Here is a 26,111-nt window from a genome sequence, read left to right on the forward strand (position 1 = left end):
CAGTTTTCCCTGTTATTTAGCTATCATCTGCTCTGAATACTAATGATAGAATTAAGGGCTAGAGATTTTGCATTTGTTCCATCAGAAAGATGCCTATCTGCTGGGAATTAGGGACTGATTATTTGCATGGCAGAAGAATATGCCAGTCATTAGAATAAGGAGACTGCTGCGGCAGTGAATCTGGAATGAGTACAGGAGGAAGCAGGTTCTCTATGTAAATGTTTGCAGGGTTTTCTGCAGGTAAATCAGGAATTAATCATCACAATTCTCTATCATCGTGATTTTCTAATGGGACATTTTAATCCACAAAAGCCTTTCAACCAGTATCTAACAATAACAAAATGTTTTAGAAAGGTATATACGTCTACGTAGTCCTGTGACTAGTGTCTGAGAGTAAAGTTTATCTTCCTGTATCAGATGTAATGCGCACGGGAAGAGACGCACAGCCATTACGTGTAAAGGTCTTGCCTCATAGAATAACATAATTAGGCAGATTTAAAACCCAGGGCCTGAGTCCTTAAGAAAAGTAAGGCAAAAAAAGAGTAAATGTTCTCTGGGACAATATAATATAATAGTTTATTATTTTGCATAATTATATTATATTATTAATTATATTGTAATCTAATTCAAATGTTTCAAAAAATGTAATTTTCTTTAAGTGAAAATTGCCTTGTGAGGCCTATAAGGAGAAAATCGCTATTATAAATATAATTATTATGATGAATAAGTATAATTTTTGTGTATGTATAGATGAATTTTATTATGAGAAAATATGTGTTTTTTTTTTATCTAGAACACATATACTTGATAGCTTTATTTTTACACTGAAATTTAACGTTTATCTAGGACATGCTCTACCCCAACTATAACTCTGCCATCACATTTTACATTTACCTCCCCCTCCAATGCAACATGGTTTTGCCAAGGTTCAAAGTAACTCCTTTTTTATTCCTTCCTCTCCTTAATAACTCAGGCCCCCAGTGTATATCCGGAGAAGAGAGCCTTAAGTCGAGATGGACGCAAACAGTGGCTGGCTGGGCTGGGGGGTAGGAGGGCGTCTACTGCCCAGGGCCGGTCCCTTGGAGGGCTACCTTAGGCTGGGTCACTGGGCCAACTGCACTTTTTTTCCTTTAAAATATTATTAACAGGCTACTGAGTCCAGTGTTGCCCTCCGAGCTAAAGTTTACCAGCCCTCCCCTAGACGCAAATTACGCTTACAATGGATATGTTACATTGTGCCCACGTATTTTACTTAGTATACAGAACTGCACATATAGATGCGAATCAGAAACATTGATACGCTTAAAGTGTATCCTACATTAAAAGCCTGTAATCCCATTAAAAATCATTTTATCAAAATAATGTGTCCCCTCCAAAAAAAGTCTAATCAGCCCTAGAGCTGAGAGCCTGTGCTCCCCCATATTTACCAGTACTAGGCTTTACCCGCAGCGTGGGGTAACCCCCCCCCCCCCCATAGTGCTAAAGCAACCCTAGGCCGGAGAGCATGAGCTGGATTCTCCAGAGGGATCCGGACTGCCTACCACTGCCCGCATAGGTATAACCAGCCACGTGCCGAAAAGCACATATCCCCCGTACGCGACAGCGGGGCGGAGTCCTGAATCGGCACTGTCAGTTACAGTTAGATAAGATGGCATTATAGTACTAATCTGTGCCACATTCATTCATTATCAACAATAAACACATATAATATCCTCATAATAAAATTCAGCTATACATACATAGTAAATTATATTTATGAATTATAACAATTATATTTATATAGCGATTTTCTCCTTATAGGCCTCAAAATGCAATTACATTTTTATAAACATTTGAATTAGATAACATTATAGGAAATTATCCAATACATAAATATATATATACTATATGAACAAAAGTATTTGGTCTCACCTGTTAATTATTAAATTGAGGTGTTTCAATCAGACCCGTTGCCAGAGGTGTATAACATATAGCACCAGCCATGCAGTCTTCATTTGTAAACATTTGTGATACAAAATGGGTCATTCTGAAGAGCTCAGTGACTACAAGCGTGGTACTGTGATAGGATGTGTGGTACTGTGATAGGATGTGTGGTACTGTGATAGGATGTGTGGTACTGTGATAGGATGTGTGGTACTGTGATAGGATGTGTGGTACTGTGATAGGATGTGTGGTACTGTGATAGGATGTGTGATACTGTGATAGGATGTGTGGTACTGTGTGGTACAAGTGTGGTACTGTGATAGGATGTGTGGTACTGTGATAGGATGTGTGGTACTGTGATAGGATGTGTGGTGCTGTGATAGGATGTGTGGTGCTGTGATAGGATGTGTGGTACTGTGTGGTACAGCGTGGTACTGTGTGGTACAGCGTGGTACTGTGATAGGATGTGTGGTACTGTGATAGGATGTGTGGTACTGTGTGGTACAGCGTGGTACTGTGTGGTACAGCGTGGTACTGTGATAGGATGTGTGGTACTGTAATAGGATGTGTGGTACTGTGATAGGATGTGTGGTACTGTGATAGGATGTGTGGTACTGTGATAGGATGTGTGGTACTGTGATAGGATGTGTGGTACAGTGTGATACTGTGATAGGATGTGTGGTACTGTGATAGGATGTGTGGTACTGTGATAGGATGTGTGGTACTGTGATAGGATGTGTGGTACTGTGATAGGATGTGTGGTACTGTGATAGGATGTGTGGTACTGTGTGGTACAGCGTGGTACTGTGATAGGGTGTGTGGTACTGTGATAGGATGTGTGATACTGTGATAGGATGTGTGGTACTGTGATAGGATGTGCGGTACTGTGATAGGATGTGTGGTACTGTGATAGGATGTGTGGTACTGTGATAGGATGTGCGGTACTGTGATAGGATGTGCGGTACTGTGATAGGATGTGCGGTACTGTGATAGGATGTGCGGTACTGTGATAGGATGTGCGGTACTGTGATAGGATGTGCGGTACTGTGATAGGATGTGCGGTACTGTGATAGGATGTGTGGTACTGTGATAGGATGTGTGGTACTGTGATAAGATGTGCGGTACTGTGATAGGATGTGTGGTACTGTGATAAGATGTGCGGTACTGTGATAGGATGTGTGGTACTGTGATAGGATGTGCGGTACTGTGATAGGATGTGTAGTACTGTGATAGGATGTGTGGTACTGTGATAGGATGCGTGGTACTGTGATAGGATGTGTGGTACTGTGATAGGATGTGTGGTACTGTGATAAGATGTGCGGTACTGTGATAGGATGTGTGGTACTGTGATAGGATGTGTGGTACTGTGATAGGATGTGCGGTACTGTGATAGGATGTGCGGTACTGTGATAGGATGTGTGGTACTGTGATAGGATGTGTGGTACTGTGATAGGATGTGTGGTACTGTGATAGGATGTGTGATACTGTGATAGGATGTGTGATACTGTGATAGGATGTGTGGTACTGTGATAGGATGTGTGGTACTGTGATAGGATGTGTGGTACTGTGATAGGATGTGTGGTACTGTGATAGGATGTGTGGTACTGTGATAGGATGTGTGGTACTGTGATAGGATGTGCGGTACTGTGATAGGATGTGCGGTACTGTGATAGGATGTGTGGTACTGTGATAGGATGTGCGGTACTGTGATAGGATGTGCGGTACTGTGATAGGATGTGCGGTACTGTGATAGGATGTGTGGTACTGTGATAGGATGTGTGGTACTGTGATAGGATGTGTGGTACTGTGATAGGATGTGTGGTACTGTGATAGGATGTGTGGTACTGTGATAGGATGTGTGGTACTGTGATAGGATGTGTGGTACTGTGATAGGATGTGTGGTACTGTGATAGGATGTGTGGTACTGTGATAGGATGTGTGGTACTGTGATAGGATGTGTGGTACTGTGATAGGATGTGCGGTACTGTGATAGGATGTGCGGTACTGTGATAGGATGTGCGGTACTGTGATAGGATGTGCGGTACTGTGATAGGATGTGCGGTACTGTGATAGGATGTGTGGTACTGTGATAGGATGTGCGGTACTGTGATAGGATGTGTGGTACTGTGATAGATGCCACCTTTACAATAAGACGGTTCCTGAAATTTCATCCCTGCTGGATATTCCACGGTCAACTGTAAGTGATATTATTAGAAATTGGAAGCGTTTAGGAAGCAAATCACCAAGTCTATTATTATTATTATATTATGTTACGGAGGTGACACTTATGAATGTATTGTGTATGTGTGATATTCCGCGTGTTCTTATGTCTCCGCTGCTGTCGCTGCCTTGCATACGAGAGACGTGCGGACTGAGGTGGGAACAATAACTACACATTAAGAAAACATTCGGCCAGTGATCACATCTGCTGTCGCGTTGCTGCAGAGACTATTTAATTGAAAATTATTTTTTCTTATAGGAGTGTTCTTTAGTGTTAAAAACAATAAAGATTATTTTATATATTTTTTAATACCATTTTAAATATGGACAAGATTTTGCGGAAAGAATGTCCAACCTATCCCACAAATAATAATGAACCCAGTATTAGCAGTGTAAAAAAAACAAAAATTGTAAAAAGCAGTACAATGAAGAATATACTCAATATAGGTTTTCGTGGTGTGGTGAAGAGGCAGCTCCCAAACACCTGAATGCGTAATTGCAGAGAACAACTTTCAAATGAAGCAAAGGTGCCCAAGTAAATGGATTTGCCATTTAAAATCAAAACATTCTAGTTGCGCCAACAAGGATAAACAATATTTTCAACGGCTTCTAAACCAAAATCTAAAACAGAGGCAATTTATGAGGTCGTCCGTCACAGTTTCTGACAAAGCGTTAGAAGCTAGTTTCCATGTTGCAAAATGAGTTGCACGGCAGAAAAAAACACATACTATCGTTGAAAGACTTATTAAACCAGCATGCATGGAAATTGTTCGATTAATGCTTGGGCCTAATGAAGTTAAGTAAGTGAGCGAAGTTTTGTTGTCAGCTGATACTGTTAAGACGTATAGACGATATGTCAAACGATATTCTGGAAACACTGATTACACAATTAAAAACGGCTGAGCCCTTTTGAAAAACTTTAAAAACCAATAAAAAATGTATTCGTTAAAAAAAAACAAAAAAAAAACGGCTGAGAAATTTACACTTCAAATCGACGAATCAACAGATATTAAAAACCGAGCACAGCTAATAAGTATTGTTCGTTTCGTTGACAAGGACTCCATAAAAGGACACTATTTATTTTGCAAAGAGCTTCCAGAGCAGACAACTTGCGAGGAAATTTTTCAAGCAAAAAATGATTTCTTCGAAGCTTATGGCCTTCAATGGAGTAATTGCATTAGTGTTGGCACAGATGGCGCTGCGGCAATGATGGGTAATAAAAGGGGGTTGTCTCGCATGTAAAACAACAAAATCCAACAATACAAATTACACATTGCTGCATACATCGGGAAGTATTAATGGTCAAAAACTTGCCAGGAGCTATTGCAAACGAACTAATGCGTCAACATCATAAATATTAAATCAAGAAACTTAAATTTGCAAATTTTTTAAATACTCTGAGCAGAAATGGGATCCGAATGTCAATCCTTATTGTTTTACACCGAAATACGTTGACAAGGTTATTTCATTTCTAATAAATCAAAACATGCCCGAACTGCACCAGCTACTTGAAGATAATAAATGGATAGACAAATTTGCGTACATGGCTGACATTTTGGAGAATTTGAATTAACTCAACAAAAAGGCAATAACAGAATGAAAATTTATTGACATGCTCGAAACAAATTAAACAGATTTAAACAGAAACTCTAAATTTGGCAAGTGAATTTATGATAAGGTTCACTAGAAATGTACAAAAGGTCCAACCAGATTACGAATGAAAACAAGCAGATCATATTGGATTTGGCTCAACAACATTTAACTGTCAGGTGCCGTCCCCGCACTGTGCACACGTGTCTTCTGTTCCAAGTCGTGTCCCATTGCCTAACAACAGGACGTACTTCCGGGATCGCTGCATGTCGGCGGTCAGGTGCATATGACCGCCTAAATCTATTCCAACCAATCAGGGGTCATATATTAGGGTATTTTAGGCACCTCCTTCCAATAGTCACCAGCTCCAGCGTTCTGTCTCCGGTTCCTTGTTCCTGTTATTTGCTTCATTGGTTCTTGACTTCTGGCTTGTTCCTAACCACTCTCTCGTCCTGCAATTTGGCTCTGTTCATTATTTGGATTCTGACCTCTGGCTCACATCTGACCATCCTTCTGGATCACCATTCTGTACTACACTATTGTTTGGTACGACCATTCCTGTTCTCTTCCACTGCACTGATAACTAACTTGGAGAACCGCGACCTGCGTACCTCACGCAGCCAAGTCCATATCTCCATGCGGGGGTCCCTGGTGAATACTGGGGGTTACTTAGATTCCGCGCCTCCCTGTTTAGTTGCGCCAATATCAGTCAGTGTCACCCACAAGAGTCATTATTGTGACATTCACATTGCTACAACAGAGATTTGAGCAATACCTTTACACAATTAATACAGAATAATTTGATTGAATCCGAAAACCTTTTGCAACCAATGCCGTAAATTCTACAGAAACGCTATCTCTTCAGATTTAAGAGGAATTTCTCGATTTGAGGAATAACGGGACGCTAAAATTGAAATTCGCCAGACATTGGATGTTTGCTGGATAGCGGTTAAGGAAGAATATCCTCGGATGAGGATAAGTGGTCGTGCTTGAAGGGCCTTGACCAAAAACTTCAAGTTGCTCTGTCAAATATCAAGCCGAATATAAAACTATTGTGCTCATTAAAACAAGCACAGGTAACACATTAGTTATAGCTAAAAGTTAATATTAGTTATAGCTATAAGCTAACATATAAATACAACCAAACAGAATAAAGGGAAGAAGGCGCTAATGGTAGTAGCTCTTAGTTCATTACAAAATATTGTCCAGATAAATGTCCTTCTTTTAGATCTGTCCACTAAAAAGCAGATATTTTCCTGATGAAATGGAAGATACCTCTTCTTCGGTTAGTCCATTCCATATGTATATATCGTAGGAATATGTAAAAGGAAAAGAAAAAAGACATAGCATCCTCTGTATGGTCCAAAATATTCAATATTAATGCCCCTTAAATTCCTGTGTGTTGTATGATGATACCAAAACACCATGTGATGGAACAATCTTCTTAACCCCTTAGGGGTACACACTCACTAGAAGACAATAAATATCATGCGTGTAGAACAACATTTGATTTCCACAAAGGGACCTTGGTTTTTCAATCTCATCTAACTCTAGACCAGTATAGGTCCGGCCCAGGGCCTGGTAGAGGAAATCTCTCTTCACTGTGACAGTCGGCATATATATATATATATTAGTCATATGATCAGGTTAGGGGTAACGTCTCCTGTGGTTGGATGGCTGCACTTCACACACTTCAGCCGGATAAATCAGTCTAGTGTCTTGTTACAACTAGCCTCAGCTACATATATTCTCCAGCCGAAAAAATAAACAGACTGAAACAAAAGTCCTAGCCTGTCAGTCCTAGCCTGGCCTCTAACTTAGCACACAGGAACACCCTCTTTCATGTGATGGACCTTGTATCCCAAACACATAAAAATTACAGAACTTACTTATCACCATTTGCAATGTCTCTCAGGAGTAATCTAACCTCCTCACCAGGTATTAAGAGACTGAGTGAGCTGCCTAGCAGCCTTTTACCAGCACCACACAGGTGCAACTCCTGCAGCAGAGTGAACTACAACATACTCTGGTAAATTGGAGGTCCTCGAATTAGCCTAATGAATGGAGCCCACCCTTCTCTCTCCATTCACATCCCAGGGAACTACAGGCTTTTCCTGTAGCCGAACACACTCTTTGGGAAGCTCCTTACCATACAAAACAATCTCCTGGGGTTCCAAAGCGTACAAGACAGAAAGTCTTTCACCACTCTCCCAGTGCTTCTAACACAATATATATACTGGTCTTTCTCTCTCTCTCTGTGTCTCTGTGTGTGTATGTTAGGGAATGTAGACTGTAAGCTCCAATGGGGCAGGGACTGATGTGAATAAGTTCTCTGTACAGCGTTGCAAAATTAGTGGTGCTATATAACTGATGACAATGGATATAATATATATATATATATTTTAATTTGACTCACTTTCTGATTTAAATGTTAATAATTTCATAATGTGCCTGGTTTAGTAAATCTGGACATATAATTGTGAATGGAAAATAGGTGGATTAAATGTGGATGGAAAAATCAAAGCAATATATGTGAATAAAATGTATAAAGTTAAATTAAATAATAAAAAGTGATAAATACTTATTTTTCTATTTTACATTAATTGAAATCAATTTATTATAATAAACACCGTTTTAATGTTTCAGAAAATATATATTCATAATTATTATACTACTACTAATAATATATTTGTTAATTTTATCCAAATGATATCCTTTCCTTACATCATAAAATATATACAGATAACTTATATTACATTCAATATACTCAAGTGACAGCGGGAAATCTGAAAAGACTGGATGGAGTCAATTTAATTTCATTTTGTAGTAGTGCGTTTGAGTGACAGCTCTGTGTGGATTGGTTCATTCAGAGGGACAGGACCAGTAATGTCACAGTAACTCTTATTATTACATTTCAGCTTTTCCACCTCTATGAGATCCTACTAGGACGCTATAGATGTGGGAGGAGTTTCAGCTGTCTATAACGGTCCTTTCAGTCTTTACTAAACTGATGTACTTATTACACAATTTGCTACATTGTATTTCCATAATGAATTTTCAGTGCCTCTTAGTTTTCACAGTACAATGCCCCCTTCTTCCTTATTATCTCCAGTATGCACGTGCAGCACAGTGGTTAGCACTCTCAGCACTGAAGTCACAAGTCCGACTCCCAACCATGACCTTATCTGTGTGGAGCTTCTATGTTCTCCCCATGTTTGCGTGGGTTTCCTCCAGGTGCTCCAGTTTCCTCTCACACTCCAAAAACATTCTGTAGGTTAATTGGCTGCTTTCAAATTGACGTGCCTGTTAGGGAATTTAGACTGTAAGCTCCAACGGGGCAGGGACTGATGTGAGCGAGTTCTCTGTACAGCGCTGCGGAATTATTGGCGCTATATAATTAACTGATGATGATTTATCCACATTGGTCGGCTTTTATGCCTAGAAACTATGTTGGTGTACAGTTGTTTATTTTCCTACATTTCCCATTTGGTCTCTGTTCAAGAGTCACTTTCCCACGGAATTATTAATTATTGTCTTCTAAACTATTTCCCCTATTAACACAAATAATTACTATTGCAAAACAAAACTCGGGACATCCCCGGCTCCCCTTCTTCTAAGCACATTATTAGACTCTGTTTAAACAGGAGATCCCTTCCCACTCGATGTAAAATTGGGGTCCATACACAGAGTCTCTGGATGATAATGTACAAGATTATATCATGAGGATCTTTTGATCCACGGACCAGTATTTGCTTACAGAATTATTAAGAATTAAGTCAAGAATTGTTTCATTAGCATAACTTGTGTTTAATTTGTTATGTTTGCTATTTGGGTTATTACCCCTTTGAGTAATTTTGTCTGTAAGATTAATCGAGGAGCTTTGGCAACCAGGTCAATACCCCTTTCCTATTTTCTTAGTATACCATATTGTCATCCAGTAGCTGGAGAAATAATCACAGTGTTATGGAATATTTCATACATATTAGGGGGTAAATGTATCAATCTGCGGGTTCTTCAACACCCGCGTGTTCAGCCTCTTCCGCGATTAAATTTCAAGCGGCACTGCATTGTAAAGGGTTAACTTCCCTTTACAATGCAGCGCCGCTTGAAATTTAATCACGGAAGAGGCTGAACACGCGGGTGTTGAAGAACCCGTAGATTGATACATTTACCCCTAGGTCTCTATTGTTATTTGTTTTGTTGCATCTTACATAATAAAAATAAAAAGTGACTTCTCCAGTCTACAATGTTTCTCAGAGCGCATGCTTGCTGAAAAACTAGAATTATTGTATAAAATTAAAAAATATTGTATGAAAATAAATATATAATACACAATGTAAAGACCACGCTATCGGCAATACTGTAGTAAAAATAATGTGAAGAAAGAAGAGTTATTTACTGTGTGGAGTTTGTATGTTCTCCCCGTGTTTGCGCGGGTTTCCTCCGGGTGCTCCGGTTTCCTCCGTCACTCCAAAAACATACTGGTAGGTTAATTGACTGCTATCAAAATTGACCCTAGTCTGTCTGTGTTTATGTTAGTGAATTTAGACTGTAAGCTCCAATGGGGCAGAGACTGATGTGAATGAGTTCTCTGTACAGCGCTGCGGAATCAGTGGCGCTATATAAATAAATGGTGATTATGATAATTTACACCCCATGCAAGTGTTTAGAGGAATCCTGAATGTATATAAATGAAATAATAATGTTCGAGGGCCATCCATCTTTTCCCACACCTGTTGATTGTAGAACCTAAATGTGCATATAACCAAGAGAAAGATATCTTTGTGTGATCAGAGCTGCAGCAGATAGGTGCGATGCAGTGATGTAAGGAGACCTATAGGTTACCATATTTTGGTAATAACATTCTGTTCAGCCAGAAGAGTCCATTAGCATTATATTGACTAGAATGACATATGATTGGAGGGTGATGTTATTAATGAGGAACTAAGCGCCACGCATGGTTATTACACGGGAGAAGATCCTGAGTAGGAAACATCATCTAACAGGATATAATGACGACATTCCAGCGAGACCACCCGACCTCTCGCAGGAGCTCAGAAATCTGCCCTCACACAAGACAATTAAAAGAGACACCTGGTTTCTGAAACCCATCATAAAGAAAATCCTCTGCTCTGTTTTATTGCTTTAAACAAGTTAATGGATTTATGAACAAATGGAGTTAATGAGTTGATGACAGAGCCAGAGGGGTGCAATACTGAAATGTGGGTAATGTGTCTCCTGGCCCCGGGGGACAAGCTAAATATAGGCCCGACACACGGTACACAGAGCCGTCTGGGAGAGAATCCTGTCTGCCCTAAACTGAAAGCTACACCAAGACCTTACTTGTGTTCATCATAAACAGAACACAATGACATCATCTCTGAACCCCAACATATGTCTCCTTCCAGCTCATCGCTCCCTGCAACCTGCTCACAGCCCACTGCGTCCACTTAGGTAACATAACATTAGTTTATATTCCACTTGTACTTACACTGTCGTGGACACTTGTGGTTTGATTCAAAGTGAGACGTAGGCCATGCTCAGAAAGTGAACCTACGCAGCTATGGCTATGCTGTCCTGCAACATTACACCAGAGGCAGAACAGGGAGGGAGGGGTGATTTAATGTAGGCCAGGTTCAATTAGGGTGTGTACGAGCAATTGCGTATAGATTAGATGCAGTTGCGGATACGGCTGAAAAAAGCGATTTTATTTTCGGGTGGTCAAGGGCAGGTGTAAGTAGCAGATGATGAGAGGGACAAATACCTGAACTAGTGAATTACTTGTAATTAGAGGTTTGCAAATGATTGGCAGACGTTGATTAAGAATTTAGCAGTCACTCAGCCACAGTTTAGGATTTGCTGAGTGTTGTAGCAAATACTAAAAAAAATATTAGTTTTTTGTACACGTTGGGAAGTTCTTCCTGCTGCATAAGTTAGATTGTTCACCTTTAAATGATGCTTCACAGCAAACAAAATAAGTTGGACATAAGTGTCGGAGGGTAGAGTCTGTTGTCCGGCACATCTGCTACTTCTTCAGACTTGGACACATCGTCCCCACTGAATACGCCGTACATACGTGAAAACTTCTGTGCAACATTTTCAACAGTAAATTACCCTTATGTCTGTGTTCCTTATTGTATAGAACATAGAGTATATGATAGAGAAGGGGTAAGAAGGGTTTTCTGGAACTTGTAGTTCTACATGATTCCTTGTCCTGTTGATAGTTTAGTGAAACAATCACAGCGTAGGCACCTTCATTTGGTGGAAGATGTAATGGGTGGAATACTCACACCCCACAGATAGGTATACAATTATTATTAATCATGTACTGTGCTCTTACAGCTGATTTGCCTCTGGATCCCTGTGCAATGTATATAGAAATGTATTTATTCCGGCCAATGATCCCCTGGTCTGGAATTTGTGCCGACTTCCTGCCGTTACATTCCAAGGTCCTGGCCCTGGGCAGGAGGAAAGAAGATGATCATTTGCTTTGTTATTCATCCCTACCCTCAGGTATTCTTCTGGGACAGAACAGACTGCTGTGGAAAAACAAGAGAGGAAGTGACCACTAGGGGCGCTGCGTGTCACAGAACACATGCACTGTATAATGTGTGTTGTGGATCACTGCAAGAGACATCGATCAACTTAAAAGTAATACCACTTTCATACTGCCACCCTGGCAATATCCCAGGTTTTTCAAGCCGGGTTTTTGCAGGGGCTCGGAGCGTCCCAGCTCAGAAAGACCATTCATACTGCACCTCCGACCCGGGAATTACCCCTCGATAAATACCGGGTTCAAGACCCGGATTTTTAGACCCGGGATTTTTCACTTGTACCATTCATACTGCACCGTTTGAGCTCGCCCCGGGAAAAACCCGAGATTTTGGTGCACTATGAATGGGGTATTATACAGTAGTAAAAATATTTTACTTTGCGCCCATTAAATTGTCTTTAGTGACACCAGAAAGTTTAAAACCATGCAAACAAAAAGGTTTTCTTGTTGCATTCACAGAAGTTGTAAACTTTTTCAACTGTTTTATTTTCAATGTGCAGTTTTATTGTGATATGCTATTATTATTGTATTATTAATACAAGTACCATAGCTTGCACACAAGGGCCTGCTTCAGAGTGGAATGCAAGCTTAAGTGTAACTTGTGCTTGACAAAGTCACAAAGAAGTGTATGTGTGTGATGAAGACGAGTCCAGGTCAGAATGAGCTTGAAAACAGACCCACCCCTCCGACACTTACGTCCAGCTTGTGAACATCACAATAACTGCCTTTTATGTTACCACGCAATTGCTATGTAGCATCATTTAAACTTGAACATCAAAACTAATAGAGCAGGAACGACTTCCTGACAAGAGTACAAAATATAAAAAATTTCTATATTTACTACAACACTCACCAAATCCTAATATATCGCAGAGTGACTACTAAAGTCTCAATAAGCATCTGCGAATCATTCACAAACCTCTTCATAATCCACTACTGACACCTCCTACTGACCATACACAAAAAAAGAAACGACCCAGTCAACATCAATACGCAAGTGCTTGAACATGTCCTTACTGTACATTGTCTCCCCATCAATCCTCTTCAGGAGTAAAGCTGCAGTTGCATACGTTCACTCTATGAGCAATCACGGTGCGATACACAAAATGGTGTACGTCTCACTCTCAATCAGCCTCTAAAATGTTTTTTTTACTAACTAGAAAACTTGAAACCATAAATGTTCTTTTGTGACGTTAAATCTGCAAAAATGTAAAGTGGTGTGAATCCAAATGGAAGAAAGGCGTAATATAAATAATTATTATTATATTACTTTTGCATCCCATTATACACAGGGGCGCATAGACTTGTGGGACAAGCTGTGGGTGTCTGCGGGGCACACTGTCAGGGTGTATTCTTTGCAGAGTACAAGTACAGGAATATGCAATACAAGATATAATTTTGCTGTACAAGATTATACAAATGATATAGAGGGTGAAGAGGACGTATTTATAGGGGCGTTGGCTGGTTTGGAGACGGGCACACCTGGAGATTGTGTCCCATGCAGGCTGGAATTCGATGATCTAACACACGGCTCTTTCAGGTTTCTCCGCAAACCCACAACACCAACGTCTTGGCCCCCACCAGGATCCCTGCACTGTACCTACCTGCAGGTGACTAGATGACTGTAACTTAACAGAAGATGTCACCCATATAATTGTTAGGAACCCCTCCAGCCGGCACAACACAACCCGGAGTCTACTCCGTCAGTCAGGTGTTCACTGGAGCCCCTGATGGTGGGGACAGACTGGGCTGCAGACTGACAGAGGGTCGTGAAGTGTGTACCGGCTGGGGAGAACCCAGGCAAGAAGAGTCAGGTCCACGTAGAGGTCAAAGGTCGGCAGCAGGTAACAGCAACAATGAACAAGCTGAGGTCAGAGGTCACAGGCAAAGTAGCAGAACGGGTAAACGAGCCAAGGATCAGGGTCACAGGAAACACAAGCGAAGTCAAATACGAAGCCAAGGGTCATACACGGGAAGTCAAAACGTAGATACAGGAACTGGAACAAGCAGGTCAGCAGACTGGAGCACAGAAGCTATAACCGGCAATGAGGCAGCAGACCTCATTGCCTTAAATACAACCCACAACCAATCAGAACCTGCCCCTAGACATGGCCACACTTGTAGGCTAATTGCCAGCACCTAGCAAGACCAATCAGGGCTTAGCCCTGAAATCCACACCTGCAGGCTAATGCCTGCTAATTCAGCCACAGGCTAAATCTGCCTGATTGTCCCTAGAGCGCATGCGCGCCTGGCTGCCAGGACACGGCGCTGAGGAAGCGTCCGACCGTTGCCTTGGCAACGGTCGGGAGTTGGAAGGAAATGACGTCCCGGTCGTCATGGTGACGGCCGGGACGTTGGGACCGTCAGGAAGCGAGCCGCGGCGGCTGTGAGTACCGCCGCGGCTCGTGACAATAATCAGATTTCTCTCTCACTGTTTTTGGTGTAGGAAATGCCCCCCACCCCTCCGATATCTCTTCCCCACATCTGACTGTGAAATTCCCAGCTTCACGCTGTAATGAGAGCAGAGGTTGAGGTAACTTCGAGGTGGGGTCCACTCTCCAGTGTCCAGTAACAATGCTGTAATGATGCATCATCCAGAAATGCTGTATGAAAATGACAGGATCAGATTACTGGACGATAAACTATCTTTATATACAATTTCCACTTCAGATACATAATGTGGGATCTGTTAGTGGTAAAACCATTATCTTTCAAAAAGCAGAGCAGCCACTGGGAAGAGCACTGCCATACAGCCTAATGAGCGGAAACCGTGTGGCGCCCTACAAATAAACGATAATAATAATACAGACATGAACACTAGGCTCCTCCTATAGTCACTGGGAGGAGCACTGACACACCAGGTAATGACAAGAAAGTCATAAATACAGGCATGAACACTAGGCTCCTCCTACAGTCACTGGGAGGAGCACTGACACACCATGTAATGAGAGAAAAGTCATAAATACAGGCATAAACACTAGGCTACTCCTACAGTCACTGGGAGGAGCACTGACACACCATGTAATAAGGGGAATGTCATACATACACAGACATGCGCACTAAGGTCCTCCTACAGTCACTGGGAGGAGCACTGACACCATGTAATAAGGGGAATGTCATACATACACAGACATGTGCACTAAGCTCCTCCTACAGTCACTGAGAGGAGCACTGACACACCATGTATGAAGGGGAATGTCAAATATACACAGACATGCGCACTAAGCTCCTCCTACAGTCACTGGTAGGAGCACTGACACACCATGTAATAAGGGGAATGTCATACATACACAGACATGCGCACTAAGCTCCTCCTACAGTCACTGGGAGGAGCACTGACACACCATGTAATAAGGGAAATGTCATACATACAGACATGATGTCATGAAGTTACCTGTTCCCCGCTCCGCTGTCAGCATCGTCTGGCAGCTGTGTCCGCTCCGGCAGTTCAGCGCTGTCCTCCGATGGTGCCCCCGCACTTCCGGGTTCTCCCAGCGTCAGGTCATGTGACTCCTGGGCGGGGAATTCAAATCTCTATATCTACTCTGCTCTGACACGCTACCTGTGTCAGAGCAATGTGTTTCCTGTTCCTGGCTTCCTTTCCCTGTGTACCTGACTCCTGTGATCCTGCTCCCCATGTACTTCTATATTTCCTCAGACTCCTGTGTACCAACCTGGCTGTGACCTGACTACTCTTTTGCTTTATCCCTGGCACCGCAAATTGGACTGACCATCCCGTGTACCGACTCAGCTGTGTTCTTGACTACTCTCTGGATTTCCCTCTGGCACTGTATATCTGATTACCTCCTGTGTACCGACCCCGCTGTGTTTCTACTCCTCTGGATTCATCTCCTACGGCATACAACTGATACCGTGCATCTAGCCGGTTTCCGCATCAGACCTCCTGACCCTGGAATTCACGGTTAGTGCCTGTATTTGCATCACCTTGTCATATTGCCTGTTTGACTATCCATCACTTAGAGCTTCTCCCTTACGTCAGTAGGCTAACCTGGGGGCCGCGACCTGCGGTTCTTCGGCAGCAAAACCCATACTACCTTGCGGTGGTTCTTGGTGAAGACCGGAAGGCCGTTAGACTCCGTGCCCTAGGTAAGCCTGTGTAAATACTGACTAAGGCATCTGAACCGTAACAGTTTACTCTGACCTATATCCTTTAAACACTAATAAAATGCAGTTAAAATCAGATGCACTCACCTCCCAGGTATAGGGGTTTACATCTAGCAAAGGCTGGCTTGTGAGCCAGTGTGGGAAGCGTCCGGGAAACGACCGGACCTAACTGATGTTGGAGAGGCTAAGTTAGGTATGTCTATTCCCTCTCCTGTGGATTCTAGCTTTTCTATCCAAGTCCTTCTGCGTTATATTGATAAACAACTGTCTTTTCCAGCACCTATTGACTCCGGAGCAGCGGGGAACGTTTTACGAGCTGACATCGTAGAGAGGTTGTCGTTACCCATGCAGCCATTGGATCCACCTATCGCTATTACAGCTATAGACGGCAGCCGTATTATTGGAGGTTCCAATAAAAACAGAACTGTCAACCTTTCTCTACGCATCGGAGCCTTACACACTGAGGAAATCTCCTTTTTAGTCATCCCGGAGGCTATCAACCCTTTGATTCTAGGCCTACCTTGGCTCAGACTTCACTCCCCACTTTAGATTGGCAGAAACCTGAAGTTCTTGCATGGGGACCAGGTTGTCATTCCCGATGTCTTCCCAAGATTCATAGACCCGCTATTGCCTCTCCTTCCACATCCTCCGGTATTCCTCCTCAATATCATTCTTTTTCTGATGTCTTTTGTGAAAAGGAGGCTTCCAAGTTACCTCCACACAGACCTTGGGACTGTGCCATAGAATTGTTGCCGGACAAGATACCACCCAGAGGACGTGTGTTTCCATTGTCTCTACCCGAATCAGATGCTATGTCCATATATATCAAGGAGAATTTGAATAAGGGTTTTATCCGGAAATCCTCGTCACCAGCAGGGGCCGGGTTCTTTTTCGTAAAAAAAAAAAAAAGGACGGCGGATTGTGTCCTTGTATAGATTATCGTGGCCTCAACGCCATGACTAAGAAGAACAGGTACCCCTTGCCATTGATCTCTGAACTCTTTGATAGGATTAAAGGAGCGTCAATATTTACTAAACTTGATTTGAAAGGGGCCTACAACCTAATCCGTATCAAACAGGGGGATGAATGGAAAACGGCGTTTAATACGCACAATGGGCATTTCGAGTACCTAGTTATGCCATTTGGACTTTGCAACGCCCCTGCCATCTTCCAAAATTTCATTAACGAGATTTTTCAGGACTTCTTGTATCGATTTGTTGTGATTTATCTAGATGATATCCTGATTTTTTCTCCTGATATGCTTACTCATCGCCATCATGTCTCCTTGGTCCTTCAACGCCTTCGGTCACATCATCTGTACTGTAATTTGGACAAGTGTGTCTTTGAAAAAACGCATTTCCCTTTTCTTGGTCACGTGGTTTCTTGCTCCGGATTACGTATGGATCCCGAGAAATTAAAGGCAATTTCTGATTGGCCCCAACCGGTAGGACTCAAGGCCATCCAGCGTTTCGTTGGGTTCTCTTATTATTACCGCCACTTCATCAAAGGGTTTTCTTCCGTGATAGCACCCATCACCTCCTTAACTAAAAAGTCCGCCAACGCTAAAACCTGGCCACCGGAGGCCGTGAAAGCCTTCAAGAATCTTAAGGAAGCCTTCATCTCGGCTCCTATTCTTCAGCAACCAGATCCTTCCTTCCCTTTTTTCCTCAAGGTAGATGCATCCTCTACTAGAGTGGGAGCTATCTTGTTTCAGAAGAATTCTACTGGAAAATTTTCTCCCTGTGGCTTCTTTTCTCGTAAATTTTCGGCTACCGAAAAGAACTATGGCATTGGAGATAGAGAACTCCTCGCTATCAAATGGGCCTTGGAAGCTTGGAGACATCATTTAGAAGGAGCCAGATTTCCTGTTACAATTTTTACAGATCACAAGAACTTGCTGTATTTACAAACTGCATCTTGCCTCAATCCTCGTCAGGCCAGATGGTCCCTATTTTTCTCCCGCTTCGATATGATCATTACCTTTAGACCAGGGTCCAAGAACAAGAAGGCTGACGCTCTCTCTCGTTCCTTCGACTCTATGGATACAGAAGAAGTGGGTTCTAGACCCATCCTAGATCCAGAATGTATTTTGGCTACTACCCCTACTCGTGTTATTGTTCCTCACGGGAAGACTTTGGTTCCTCCACATCTCCAATCAAAACTCCTTAAATGGGCCCATGCCTCCCGTTTTTCTGGTCATGCCTGTATAAAGAAAACCTTGGAATTTATCTCCCGTGGTTATTGATGGCCATCTATCCACTCGGACGTTCGACAGTTTGTAACGGCATGTTCCACTTGTGCTCAGAACAAAGTTCCTCGTCAAGCTCCATACGGTCTGCTGCAACCTCTATCCATTCCAGATCGACCTTGGAGTCACCTTTCTATGGATTTTATCACAGATTTACCCTCCTCCAGAGATTTCTCAGTAGTATTGGTGGTCACTGATCGTCTCTCCCGGGCCGCTCGTTTTGTGGCATTAAAAGGTCTTCCTTTCTGCTCCTGTTTTGGCTCAACTCTTCATCAAAGAGATTTTCCGCCTACTTGGCTGTCCAGATGTTATCGTTTCTGATCGGGGAACTCAGTTCGTGGTGAGATTTTGGAGGGCTTTTTCTCGTGTCTGTGGAATTAAGTTGAATTTCTCTTCTGCATATGATCCTCAAAGTAATGGTCTCACTGAAAGGACAAATCAAGAACTGGAGAAATTTCTCAGATGTTTCATTTCAGCTAAACATGATGATTGGGTCGACTTACCTTGGGCAGAATTCGCTCACAATAATAATTTGCATGATTCCACCTCCACTTTTCCCTTTTTTGCTCTTCAAGGATTTCATACTAAAGTTCCGCCCTTCAAGGATCTACCAGCTTCTGGAGTTCCTGCAGTTGATTTCCTTCTATTGGACTTCTCGGCTAGGTAGGATCTAATTAAACGCAAATTGCTTCACACCTCTGCCATCAGTAAAAAAGCATTTGACAAGAGAAGAAGACCATCTCCATTACTTGCTCCTGGTGACAAAGTATGGTTGTCTACGAAGAATCTTCGCTTGCTGGTTCCCTCTAGGAAATTCGCTCCCCGATTTATTGGTCCCTTCAAGATCTTAGAGGTCGTCAATCCAGTAGCCTTTAGATTGAAGTTACCTCCTACCTTAAGGATTCCCAATGTGTTTCACATTTCCCTTCTCAAGCCACTTGTTATTAACAAGTTATTCTCTTCTAAAAAAAAACCTCCTGCTGCTATTTCTGCGCTAGATCAGGAATTTGAGGTTAAGGAGATTCTAAACTCTCGGATTTCCAGAGGTTCCTTACAGTTCCTGGTTGATTGGGAAGGCTAGGGTCCTGAAGAGCGTTCTTGGATTCCTGCACGAGATCTTCATGCTCCAAGTTTGTTGAAGAGATTCCATGCCAAGTTCCCTCAAAAACCTTATAGGTTGTCCGGAGGCCGCCCCTGAAGGGGGGGTACTGTCCTGAACTGCTCCGGCAGTTCAGCGCTGTCCTCCGATGGCGCCCCCTCACTTCCGGGTTCTCTCAGCGTCAGGTCATGTGACTCCTGGGCGGGGAATTCAAATCTCTATATCTACTCTGCTCTGACACGCTACCTGTGTCAGAGCAATGTGTTTCCTGTTCCTGGCTTCCTTTCCCTGTGTACCTGACTCCTATGATCCTGCTCCCCGTGTACTTCTATATTTCCTCAGACTCCTGTGTACCAACCTGGCTGTGACCTGACTACTCTTTGGCTTTATCCCTGGCACCGCAAATTGGACTGACCATCCCGTGTACCGACTCAGCTGTGTTCTTGACTACTCTATGGATCTCCCTCTGGCACTGTATATCTGATTACCTCCTGTGTACCGACCCAGCTGTGTTTCTACTCCTCTGGATTCATCTCCTACGGCATACAACTGATACCGTGCATCTAGCCGGTTTCCGCGTCAGACCTCCAGACCCTGGAATTCACGGTTAGTGCCTGTATTTGCATCACCTTGTCATATTGCCTGTTTGACTATCCATCACTTAGAGCCTTCTCCCTTACGTCAGTAGGCTAACCTGGGGGCCGCGACCTGCGGTTATTCGGCAGCAAAACCCATACTACCTTGCGGTGGTTCTTGGTGAAGACCGGAAGGCCGTTAGATTTTATCTTTCACTACACCTGGATAAAACTCTCCTTCATGGTGACAGACATTCAAAATATGGGCATAACTGCTCCCATACTGTACCTAAAACATGTATGTTTGGCTCTGGACCGGACGTCCTGCTTGGCAAAAGTGTGATCCAATATGTTATGAACCTTGGCCAAGGTCAACATTGTTAAAACGTGGATGGCGCGAGAGGGGCCCAGCTGTTTTGGCTGTGTTCCCTTGGTCAATGACGCTGTGGTACATGAGAGGTTGACCTACCAATCTCACAATACAGAAGTATTACAAGGTCTGGTTCAGATGGACTAAGTCTAGATATACTGTCCGGTCACTTAGGGGTGGACTATGACTAGGCATCCTCTGGGACTGGGATGTGCCTGGCTGTCTGGGAGTGGATCCCTTTGTATATTCCTGTCTCCTTTTAAATCAGCAAATGGGCTCTTTCCGTCTGAGCCTCTCGGATATGTACTTCTTAATGATGTCATAAACACTTTGCAGCTCTCGTCATGGCACCAACTACTACTGACTCTGGCTAGTTGGCTACACATTGGTGTGATGCAGGTGCTATGTCACCTTCCCACTGCTTACAGCTCGCTGCAGCTACAGCTTTTTTCCTTATGTTTACGTATTGTTATACCGCATCATCTATCACTATTTGGTATGTAGGTATTAGGTTAGATTAGACTATTAGGAATTTTACACAGCGTAAAAATCAAAAAATAAAGACTCCTTGCACCAGGCTTCTTAAGCAATAGCTGTTTATTTCAGCATAAAACGATAACGGAAAAACAAAACATTACACAGCTTCACCCACAATCCCTCACTATTGTCCCGCCACGCTAATCAGCAACGGAACCCCCCCACCCCCCAACCAGATCTCACAATCCTTTTATACACACACACCACACGCATGTCCTGCACCTAAAGGTAACAGCAGGATCATTAACCCTGTCTATCCTTCTCCCTGCTGGACAGATACTATTCTGGTTACCTTTCCACAATAGTTAGAACTGACTCTCTTTAGTGTGTAAGATGTTCTTCCTTTTATTGTATGTGATGAAAACCTTAAATAAAAATATTTGATATAAAAGAAAAACCTCTCCCTCATATTGTACAGTAACATAACTGGTAACACAAAGATATGACCATGTGTAGGGTTCCATAAATATTCTGTTCTTACTCGAGTTCTGATGGTCACCACTTCTACCACTGATAATTCATCAGTCAGCTGATATTTCAGAATTTATTTGGATTTTTGTGCTTGCCTTCTCTTATTTCTAGTATCCTCTTAAGCTGCCTCAATACGCTACTTCTTCGCTTGTTCTTGCTTTCATTGTTTATCTTTTTTTTCTTGTGTGCAAATCAGAGTAAGATTTCCATTTTGCAAATGTAATGGTAAATTGTGAATACTTTTTTTTTTTATTCGTCTCACCTAGATTAATGCAGGTGGTCATTCCATACACTCTCTGGCATTTTATTTGCTGTGGACGAATCCTTTCTTTTTGGTGTTTGGAGGATTACCTCTGGCAAATTGCATTGCTTATTCAGTATCCCTGATGCAATGTCTTGACTTGCAGTTTCCACAACACCAAGGCTGAGAGTACTATTAGCAGTTTAAGGTTCTGATTGTTCTTGCTGCTTGCACTTTAGCCATTCATGTACAAGTCTGGCGTTGTCGTAGGAACTGATGCCTCATTGTTGTTTCCAAAATTTCAAAATCGTAAAAGATGATCAGGGCTGATTTCACTTTATATAACGTTCAGTGTTGTCTCATACTGTAAACAAGGAATGAGCCCAGAGAGCTCTCATACATTCTTATCCTCAAATAGTTGAAACTACTTTTGAATAGTTGAAATTACTTCCCATAGATTATAAGCTTGCGAGCAGGGCCTTCTCACCTCTCTGGGCTAGATTTACTAAGCTGCGGGTTTGAAAAAGTGGGGATGTTGCCTATAGCAACCAATCAGATTCTAGCTGTCATTTTGTAGAAAGTACTAAATAAATGAAAGCTAGAATCTGATTGGTTGCCATAGGCAACATCCCCACTTTTTCAAACCCGCAGCTTATTAAATATACCCCTCTGTCTGTTTTATCCAGTTTGTTTATTAGTTTACTATGTTTGTCCCCAATTGTAAAGCGCTACGGAATATGTTGGCGCTATATAAATAAATGATGATGATGATGATAATGAATGGCTTTTTTTTTTTTTTTTTTTTTTTTAAATAGCTGCTCTAGCTTTAGGGATTATTTCCGTATTTCTTTTTGTAACAGCGAGACTTCTTTTTAAAAGTAGTGATAACCATTTATCACCTGGGCTCTTGCTTTGCACACTTTTAAACATTCCTTGTACATCGTATTTTACTCCATCTGGGTGCACTGGAAATCTAAGTTTGGGTTTATTTAAAATCCAGGTTTGTAGTCTGGCTTCTCCTCCAGGACGCAGTACTGTCACGGCACTTTCCCTGTACATGTGCTGTGTAGATCGCCTTTTGGAATGTTGAATTCTTACCTTGCTAAGATATAGAATGCTGGTCCTAATAGCTTCCAAAGCAGCAGAAAGTGCTTCGTTGCTCCACCTAAATTGCTTGTAGGCTTTGGGCAAAGCTTGGACCCCAGGATCCATTTTCTTGCATAGAAGAAATAGGCCTATTAGAATTTTAAACCTCTGGGAAAATATTATCAAGTAAATGAACAGATATTAACCAGTGATTGAACACAATGACATAGTGTGCAATTACTGGCTACATTAAATATTATGCTATTTTGTTCTGTTTTATTCATTTGGCATAAATTAACCTAAATGTACCATGCTTTTAAGAACAAACCAAAAAATCTGTTGAAAATCAATAAATGAACAATTTGTTTATTTACTGGAAAAAAACTGCTGATAATATCCAGTAAATAAACACCCATCTCTTGCCTTATTCATGGTATTCACATAGTTTTTCACCCCAAAGTATGAAATTCTAACCTTTTAAAAGCATTTAACCATATGCATGGAGGTATAAACACTCTTCAGTATAACTTTCTGGTACAAAAGCAGCAGTACATTAGCTTAGTATTTTGAGAACAAAGCAGCCCAGACCTAGTCATGTGACTTCAGGTTCCAATCAGAATCGGCCTAGCACAAGAAGGCTTCAAAGCATAAAATAAGACACTTGTTATATTTGGCTGAGACGTTTAAACCTGAAATTGTTCATTCACTGAACGATTCCCCCTACTTCATATAAAAGATGCAGCCCTGCAACCTATATAGAAAATAAGTGTTGCTGCCGCTTTGGTGGAAGTGTTGGGACCTAGAACACTGCACATTACATACAAGATACATTATGGTTTATCTCATGATAATAATCATTTGTATTATATGTTAATCACCATCAAGAGATCCATAAGTTATCTTAAATGACCCCACAGCCCCCAGGGCTTTGTCACTGTACAGGAACAAATAACTGTCTGACGTGATGACCCCCTATAGTCTGGTCTGAAGACCCACTGACCCACCCCACAGCTCAGCAACACTCTCTGGGCTCACAGCCATACACCGGTCCCTTTCAATGATGATGTAAACAGCTTATATTAAGTAAAATTGAGGTTTACATTTCCCTAAAAACATAACAAACTAAAACAAATAACTCACCTTTAGCTACTGACTGCTGTCTCTATTGTACGCATAGATAAGAAAAATCAGTCATTTAACTGCAGATTGGTCCAGAAATTCACTATTCAATATCACTGAGTTACTGTGATTATTGTGTTCTGTACTGTGCTGTCTCACCTCGTATTGTAATTTCGTTTGTCCCTGTACGGCGCCGCGGACACCTAGTGGCGCCCTATAAATAAAAATTAATAATAATAATAATTATCCCTCTATCTGTCATCTGCACAAGTTCCTGAAGGGAATAAATACTCCAACTTCACAAGGTCAAACTGCTCTTCCAGCTAGAACACATATGTTGCATTATGATAGAAGTATGTACTCAGACAAGTAGTTTTAGAGTTCCTGAGTAGAGGTCCATGCTACAAGCTCGGTCGTACCCCAGTATAGGTACAGAACCCTGAAAATTATAGTGATACACAGAGATCTGTGCCGTATAAAACCCTGAGTGTCTTTATATAGGTCTAAGATTACTCCTAATATCTGGAACTATTTAATGCAGGGAATGCAATATTCTTTATAATGACATGGAAACTCCCTGTTTATACATATTATTCACATATAGATTGTGTGTATATATATATATATATATATATATATATATATCATACATTACCAAGCAGATTTGGCTGATGAGCTCTAGCAGATTTTCTCCTTAATTCACATGAAATAATTATATAAATTTACAAAATACTGAAATTACTTCTCTACAATTAGTGCTTGGTGATATTAATCCAGTGTTCTCAATTACTGTTATTGTAAGCTCATTATTGGTGATATTTTTCATATTAGGACGTCGGGATATCGGAGCTGCAATGTGTTTATTTTACAATCTATTCTTTTCATCTTTAGCCACTGTTATATTATTTACAGATACAGAGCACTGCGATGGGCTCTCGAACCTTTACATTGGTTCATTTGAGGACCAATATGTGTGGGGTAGTGAAATAGGGGCAAACCTGGTGCTGAATGGGTGATACAGCAACAATTGATTTTCATTTTGGATGCTGAGTCTATTTAAAAGTTTGTTGGTCACCATAATATTATTTATCATTTGTTTTTCACACACACAGTTCTTCAATGAACTATCTTGATATTAACCTCTTGTTGGTAAATAATGCCATTAGAGCTTGTAACCCTAAAATGACTGTGGCTAGTAACTACTAGAATTTACAAGTTGCCAATTCTTCTGGATCACTGACCAATAATGTAGACACACAATGACCATTACTGCCTGTGACTTCACCTACCAGACTGCAGCACTAGTGTGATTGTGTTTCCAGGTAACAAGCTGTGTGCTTGGCATTGCCCAGCACTAATCAAACTCTCAAAACTAACATGGCATATGTGCCCACAGAACTAAAATGAGACACCAGACCCCAGGCCCTAAATACAAACTGCAGAGACATTCTAAAGAAACCCTTTGCTTTTATATCCAGGCATTATACCTTGGTGCATACAGTAATCCAGATGACCTGAATATTGTAGGAAGAGAATAACGTAGTGTGACAAAGAAGGAGTGACCACTTCAAGGGGTTGTGTATGAGGAAGTCTTATTGGACTTATAATCTAGTACACTATTAACTGTACTGATCTCTGTTGTACTGGTATAATAACAAATGGTTCTTGATACATGCAAGCTTTAATACAGCCTCATGTAAATCATAAGAATTTAGTCTTTAGTGTATAGCACAAAGTGGAACATATGTGAAACCAAGATAAAATGAATGTACTGCATCATGGGTTCTCTTCCCTGCTGTGTTAAAGCTGCGGTTTGGGTCCAGCTGAAGCAGGAGTGTAGCAGGAACTGGAGGGTCACCTGGAATGCACAGAGTAGCACTAGCCGGATGGGAGTCTGCGCCATAGTACAGAACAGGAATCCACCACTCTGGAACTGTTCGTAGGAACTCAACTA

At 41.8% G+C, this 26,111-nt stretch overlaps 1 protein-coding gene and 1 long non-coding RNA gene across 8 annotated transcripts in view; both read right to left on the reverse strand.

The window, feature by feature from the left end:
* LOC142160701 (uncharacterized) overlaps positions 1 to 23,757 on the reverse strand; it is a 31,623-nt gene extending 7,866 nt beyond the window's left edge. The window contains exon 1 of the long non-coding RNA XR_012693286.1: positions 23,051 to 23,757. This is a non-coding gene — a long non-coding RNA (uncharacterized LOC142160701). The remainder of the gene's footprint in view (positions 1 to 23,050) is intronic.
* Positions 1 to 26,111, reverse strand: part of LOC142160698 (uncharacterized) — a 302,469-nt gene that overhangs the window by 241,105 nt on the left and 35,253 nt on the right. The gene's annotated exons all lie outside the window — the stretch shown is intronic.

This window comes from Mixophyes fleayi, chromosome 6 (assembly GCF_038048845.1).
Source record: "Mixophyes fleayi isolate aMixFle1 chromosome 6, aMixFle1.hap1, whole genome shotgun sequence".
Taxonomy (NCBI): Eukaryota; Metazoa; Chordata; class Amphibia; order Anura; family Limnodynastidae; genus Mixophyes; species Mixophyes fleayi.